Here is an 8,260-nt window from a genome sequence, read left to right on the forward strand (position 1 = left end):
CATATGCATATGCTGAATTTTTACAATATAAATATATATATATATATTTTGCCTTCCTTAGTTTCTCTCTAAAGAAACTACTCTAAAGATCCCTATAGTTTCTTCCTAAGAAACTCAAATCATTTTCCTGTTTATGGACTTCTGAATTCCCTAAGGAATCAAGTGATTCATGAATTTGCCTAATGTCCCCGTTGGACTTAATCAGAATGCAGAATCTCGGTTTCCTTTCTAAAGAAACCATTATTCCTTGCCTTGTACCTTGACAGTGAATATTTGCTTTCTGTTGATAAGCCTGTGACAATTGTTTGCAAAGAAGTGCTCGTTTGAGAATGCAATATGTTCTTCCTTATAGGTGCCGATTTTATATAATTGTAAGGTCTGTCTTCAGTGGAGAATAGCCCGAGCTTAATCCCCTCTTCTCTTATCCGTATTGTTCTGTCCTCAACGTAGTGCCAATATAAACTGTATGTTTGTTTTTCTAACTCCCTGTATGCCGTCTGCTGACCTTTCCCTTCACTGTCGCTTTCCCTGCCTCATGTCTTCCTTGGCATCTAGCGGTTATATAATTATTGGTGGATTAGGCTCTGCCCGCATGAATGTCTTCCGTCAGGGATTTGAATTCGTTATTCTCCTGCAAATGTCGGTCTCTGCCTCTTCTTTGCGTTTTTTGTTGTGTTCTTTTCCTGATGCCCTTCGAAATTCCATAATACCTTAATAATATATGACGAGAATGGTCACATTCCTCCAATCGGCGCCGTTCCAAGTTAGCATAATTTGTTTAGACATTCAACTAGTAATAGAGATTATCTAAAGTCTTACATATCGAATTATTATAATCATCAATCTTTTACTTAAATATTTGTTTATGATCATTTTTTATTATCATTATGATCTTAATTATTATCATTATAATTATGATCTTACTTATTACTTATAATGTTTATTCATTTACTATTATTAACTTATTACAATGATCATGCAATTATTCTTATCATTATTTCAATCATTTGATCTATTAATATGTTTAATGGATATATACAAAGAGGCTATTTTATTTATCCTTCATAATTACAAAATTATTAATTGTAATAGGGAAACTTCATGGTTTATCACAGTTGTATAGTATACATATAGAACTTTAATGCTTGTTATGAAATGATGTTTTAGTAGAACATACCAAATAAAAATATTTGAATATAGAAAAATTGCAACATAAAGAAGAACTATTGAACATTCAACATGGTAACATATTACATACCCAATAGTAACATTCAGAAATCATAATACACATTTGAAATCTAGGTCCCCATTCCAGCGGTAGCATGGTTGCAGAATGGCAGAGGTGGGGGTACTTGGGTACTTGAGTACCCAGTGCGAGAACAAGTACTCTAAGGTTTTGGAGGGGGTTGTGAGTCCCACCAAGCTTGTCTAAGCCAACATTCATAAAGAGTTTTTAATCAAAAAATATCTATTGATCTTTCCACTACAAGAGCTAAGAGGAGATATTGTTGCTTGTACAAAGAGTCATAAGTATTCCAAGTACCTTTTTTCTTTAATTGGATAGAAGAGTTTTGCCCTCTTCAGATGATATCTGGTCATGCAAAAGAGTTAAAAAAATAAGAGCTCTCATGAAGCTTGAGTCCCTGCGTTTTGTCAAACATGATGCATTGATTGGGTCACAACTCTAATCCCTAAATAGGAAAATGAATAAAATACAATAACACAAATCTAAGTAGCAAATGTCGATTTTATGGTTAATGCTATCAAACCAAATGTTTATGTTTTAGTACCGAACATTATGTATAAGGCAAGGCTAAATTTAATTGTTTAGAAAGTTGGATTTTGATAGTTGGGGTTAAAAAATGAATGTTTGATTAAATATTTGGAATTGAAATAAGTCATATATAATATTTTGTTTATGTGATGGAATGTAACAATTTGTTTGTATACCATACAGTAGACAAAATGATAACATATGAAGTGTCTTAAAATAAATTGTTCTTATATAAAGAAAGCAGTAAAGTAGGCTATGCCCTCAGCTTCATAAACGATTTGATTTGGAATCAATTTTATTCATCTTCACCAAATTCTCTACTACCAACTTCTATAACCATAATCTTAACTTAAAGTCTTCTATTTAATTGAAAATATTTTATTATGTTTAAATATTTTAATTTAAACATAATTCTATTATAAAATTTAATGAAGCAATTTATCTATTTTAATTATAAGAATAATGTATTTGAAATGTAAATTGCATTCTTAATGCCATCTCATATGACTTAAATATATTTGATTGTAAAATTTAATCTAATATTATTTTTAACTAAATGTAGTAAGATTTATGTAATTTCATAAATTGACTACTTTGTATTCATTATCTTTTATATTGTTAAAATGCAAAAAAAGGATTTACGTAAATTGCAATATTTAGTGCACCATCTTTGTTTGATCTACTTGTTTTTGGGTAAGGACTTTGGGAAAATTTTACAGCACACAGAAAAGATTTATAAATATATACCTTTGTCCAATTTTTCTTATCATTGAATTAATTTGTAAAAATCATAATATTTAAAAAATATTATCAAATTACTATAATTCTTACATAAAGACAAATAATTAAGAGCCTTGTGGTATTGTAAATGTGTAGCTTTATTTTGAAAAGTAATATAATTGTAAAGAGTAAAATGTGGATCTTACTATAATTTGGCAATTTAGCTACTACAGAACTCCTTGACTAAGCTTTTTTTTAGTGTGTAACTTTAAGGAATTAATGTGTCATGAGGAGATTGGAGGCATGAAGATGTGTTAGGTATTTTACACTAACAATGTCCATTAGTTTATGTGCAAGGCAAGCATTTGTGTGCCAAAAGAAATATGACTATCATTGAATGTGATGAATAGGATGGATTTCTTGAACATAAATCTTAGCAAGAAAATCAAGGATTCATATTGGACGTCTTTTCTAGGAAAGACAACTTATCTTATCCATGCTTTATATTTGTCCTATTTTTGAGCCAAAAAGATAAATGTACCCCAGGAAAATTCCTAGTGACCAAGCAGAAATTGAAAATTAATAACTAGAAATCAAATTTAAAAATAAAAGTTTGTGAACTTTAGAAATCAAGATTTTTTTGTTGGAAGAACTAATAGATAAAGGCTAATTGAAAACATTAGTTCCCTACCTATATAGGCAGGGACTAATAATTGCCTTATTCTTCATACTTACTCTAGATGATAATGGTGCCAATGGCATGTCATATGTGGGATCAACAAAACTGTTCCATCCATGTGTAATTATTGGAGGAGCACCTTTCCATATGCTATACATCATGCATCTCCTTTTCCTAAAGGATTTTTTGCCCCATCTCACCCAAATTTGAGATCTAATCAAATACTTTGCATATTTTTCTCTTCTAGCTATAGGAAAATCAATAATGGATGTTAGGACCAAAGAAACTTGACTTAAGCATGATGTGGACTCAACAAAGTTGAACCGACTCGAGGCTCGACAAAATACTAATTTCTATTCAATCTTGCCTAGAGAGAATCCTTGGAGAGTTTTGGGCCCCTAAGACTTGGTTGGGATCACTCGGGTTAGGATACACTAAAATTTTGGAGTCTTAGTACTATGGTTATGATACATTTCTTGTACTCCCCATAGATATATTGATGAGTTCATTCAGTGTAGGGCATTCTATTATTGGCATGATCAAATTTTGTATTGTCTCCATGGTGATTGATGGGATGTTAATTATGTCTCATACAAGTCATAACTAGCATTCATCTCTTTTGAAGGAATTTAGTGGTCATCTTCTTTAGTAGCCAGTATTTGTGTATAAGATATTATCTATTCCTAAACATTTAGATTTTTTCTTTTACGTTGATCCACCCTAGTTAGTAGGACTATTTTTTTTTTTTTATTGGCCCTTAGCACGTGGTCCTTTGTCTCTTTTAGAGTGGAGGTTGTGTTGGCTTGTAAATGTTATTGTTAGTAATTATATACCAAGTTCCATTTCCTTGCATTGGTCATTTATGTAGGTTATTGTTTACTACAAGTACCTTGATTTCTTTCTAATGAGATGACAATTGATTTTGGATTCAAAGGCTTGTTCATTATTGAAGAGCTTATTGTAGTAAAACATGAGGTCACAATGTCTAGTCTCCCCCCAAACCATGTGGTATTGGAGGACGTGTCGCTTCACCACTATCACTCATGTCAAAAAGTTAACACGCTAATATTTATAGGGTATGTTGTACTTGATTCTTGCAATTATAAAAAAAGATGAATATTGATTCTTTGAGCCATTCAACATCAATGTGTTTTCTATTTGCATATTGTTCAATTTTGTTAGTAAAAATGTATACAAATATGCAAAATTAGTAAAGTGTGAGAAAGATATGAGTTGATTTACTAAAAAAAATCAATAAGTTTTATTTGAAGGTGATAATGACAATATTTAGAGGCAAGGTAATTGGTTGTATGATCTTTAGATGGTGTTACGATGTGGTGTGAGAAGGGAAATTTGCTTGATGTTATAAGAGGATAGAGAGGAGAATGTATTGATAAATTTTGTTGAGGTATTTGGAGACATCCTCACACCATTAAATAGTAAAATATTGCTTATCAATTTGCAATTTGTTCATGATAGTAATTTCTTTAGTTGTATGATGCTTGGTGATGTTAGAATGGAGTGTATGAGGAGTAAGGGTAGTTTTCTAGAATGTAATTATAATTTTGTTGAGCTATTTACAAACATGATTTGTGAATAGCCACACACCATTGAGTAGTAAGATATTGCTTGTTAAATTGCATATTTTAATAGTAAATTCTTTCAGTATTTTTCCTTTCAAATATTACCAGGCCACTATTAAGTGCATTCTTACCTATGTGCATTTTGAAAGAGAGAAGGTTTCCACATCTATGATTTAGGAATTTGTTTGTTGATTAATTAACTTAAATGTTGGGTACTTTCTTGGTTGATCATTTTTAATTGAGACATCCACTTGAAAATATTGTAATTTTTTATAATAATACAATATCTTTATAATAATAATTTCAGCATGAACAAATTTTACAAATGTTATATAACTAGCACTTGCACCCAGAGGAGTAAGGAGTATGCCGATAGTGACAAAAAGCGCAAGCACATATAATATGGTTGCACACATATATTATTTTTGGTATAGTACATGAAAGGAAACGTAAAATAGGAAAACAAAATAAACATAGTTAAATTGATATGATTATAAATGGTTGGGTCATGTACGTAGTTTATTCTTAGATTCATTTTTCATTCTTATCTATACCACTAGTTTGTCATAGAAAACAAGTTCTCTATCACTTCTTTGGGGAAATCTATGAACCTTTGATACAATAATAGGGATGTGGTATCCTAGTTATAAATAATAATGTTTGTGTTTTTGTTACTTTGAAGGATAGATGGAAGGCTAGTTGAAAACAATCATTGAAATTCTAGTCATTTAGTATCCATGACACTAAATTTGAAGAATAGAGTAGGGGATCCTAGTTGGTCGATCATATTGGAAAGCTCACCAATAAATCTTCTCCAATACACTCGAGTTCCCTGCAAGGAAGATCCAAAATGCATCAATTCTTTAGCCAATTGAGAGTTGAGCAATTGTGGTATGTGGGTGCAAAGGTTTACAATGGTTGTTGGGATGTAGTCATCTAGATTTTTCCTAACAAACACATAAGAGAGTCCTTGATTGTGATATCTCATCATGAGATACAATAGAAAATAGCTAAACCTTGGGTGGTTTCCAAATCTTCTAACATGGAATCCCATTAAGTGTAACACATCTTCATACATTTTAATTTGATGATAGTGAGGTTACATTCTCAATGCAATACCATTCAAGAAGAGTGTGGTAAAAGTCGTTTCTAGAAGCCCCTCAGTATGATATTCATTTATTTGAGAAGATTCAAGCTCTAGTGAATGAATACTTGAGTGTCATTTGCATCTATAATTTGCAAGGTTTCTTTGATGATATCTATCTTATGTGTCAGTGTTCAATATCAATTGATAGCTTAATTTCATGGTCAACATCAATGTCATGAAGCATGTTTGAAATGTTTATACTTGTATCAATAAAATTACTAAAATTAAAAACAATCAAGGTTTATTGCTTGAAGATCCGAAAGAGATATGTCAAGAAACAATTTCTTTCTTTCGAAACTCTCTTAATAATTGGGACTTGTTAGATCTTAGTTCCCAACAAACCTTTCCAAATTGCATCCCTAAAACCTTGGATTACGTAGTCACCAAATCTATCCATCCTTTCTTTAATCAAATAGAAACTCTTTTTTTTTGCTTTTTTAAAATGCAGCCAATTAACTGCACTCAATCTTTCAGAGAAAAAAAAAAGGCAATGTTGCATAACAAGTCACAATAAAAATAGTTCATTCTTGGTAGTCAATATTGCATTGGTTTACTAGTAATATCTATAAAGTCTCTTTAGCCTGAATTGTAGAAAAAAATTGAGCAAGTCAAGTTGTTGGCACTTTTATCGAGTGAGAATATAAGTTTGGAACACTTTGTAGAAACTCTTTGATCCAAGCAATGTTTATTGGCAATGTGGTATTGTTGAAAAATGCAACATATTGTTTTACATGTGTCCACTGGCAAAACCTGTTTGAGTCTACAACTAACTATAGTTAGTGGTTTTCATGGTAGAGCTTTCAAGCTTATGCAAATGGATCTTGTATTTTTGCTACAAATTTCCACACCATGGAAAATTACAAAGTGCTCTAAGTTTAATAGAAAAAATAAGAAAAATCCTAAAGAAAATTAATTACCTAGTCAAAATATGACACCATCTTCAAAAGGTTATTTGACTCCACATTTCAAACTGGAAGATAATACAAAAGATGAGTGTTCATTGATTGGTTGTTGTTATGTTTTAGTTTCTACTTTTGAAATTTTAATATATATTAATCAAATGTTTTAAATTTGAATTTATTTTAATAGATATATCTTGGATGTTTTACTTAGAATCAAAGCTAGAATAGCTATTAGATCACACAAATCTTTTAAAATAATTTAAGTGATATTTTTGTGTATTAGGAGGAAGTTACTATGAAAGCCTTTTGGAATGTTTACTAATTTCATTTTGGGGTCAAATGGTTATTGAAAGAGCTTATTTTTCCTCAAACCATTTCCTTTTTTTGATTGTATATTTCTTGCAAACCACAAAAATAATGAATAATTTAATTTCTAGAATATATTTCCTTTCATTTTTGTCTTACATATCTTTTCAATTGTTACATTTGTGAAGTGTAAACAAACACTATATAATTCGTTGGCAATGTGTGCATTATTTTAATAGGTGTCTCTTCAATGTTTTACTCAGACTCAAAGTCCTATAACTATTAGATCACACAATACTTTAAAAAAGGCATTGTTGTTTATATATTAGGAAGAAGTTACTATGAAAGCCTTTTGGAATGTTTACTTATTCCATTTTGGGATGGAATGGTAATTAAAAGAGATTTTTTTTGTCAAACCATTTTTTTATTGATTCTTTCTTGCAAACCACAAAAATAATGATTTTTTAAAATTTGTAGAATACATTTCCTTTCATTTTTGTCTTACAAATATCTTTAATTCTTAGATTTGTGAAGTATAAACAAACAATATGTGGTTTATTGACAACTTATGCATTTATAATTACTTGACTAGCTAGATTAGATAAATTTGCATAAGTAAACCACCTTAAATTCTAAATAAGCCTAATATACTTATAGAAACGAAAGTCCTTTATATATTGTAGTGCACTATCTATAGCTATTTAAGAAAATAAGAAATCTTTTCTTTATAATTCTAAAATGGTTTTTGGCTTTCATATGAATAAATTTGTATATCCTCATAGTCAATCTTTTGTCTATATGGTCTAAGAATTTATTTTGGTGTGGTTCCTAGAACTGAATTATTGAATCTTCCTCTAACAAACTTGTCTTTTTTCACATCCAACATTCTTGTGCCATGAGTCATTTTGTGGTGAAAACCATATGGCTTATCCCAATTAGCTCCTTAGTCAGACCTTATTCCCTTAGTTTCTCTTTTCTATTAAACCAAAATAAGTTTTAAACTATAGTTGCATTATATGTATGTGGAAAACCATAAGGCTATATGGAATTCAATTGCACAGGCTTAAAATGGAAAAAAGAATTGGGAAATAAGACGTAGTTTAGAAGTCGTCAAATGCTCATGACTTAGAAAAAGTAACTGCAAATGTT

Source organism: Cupressus sempervirens, chromosome 11 (assembly GCF_028749045.1).
Source record: "Cupressus sempervirens isolate cs-2001-9-10 chromosome 11, ASM2874904v1, whole genome shotgun sequence".
NCBI lineage: Eukaryota > Viridiplantae > Streptophyta > Pinopsida > Cupressales > Cupressaceae > Cupressus > Cupressus sempervirens.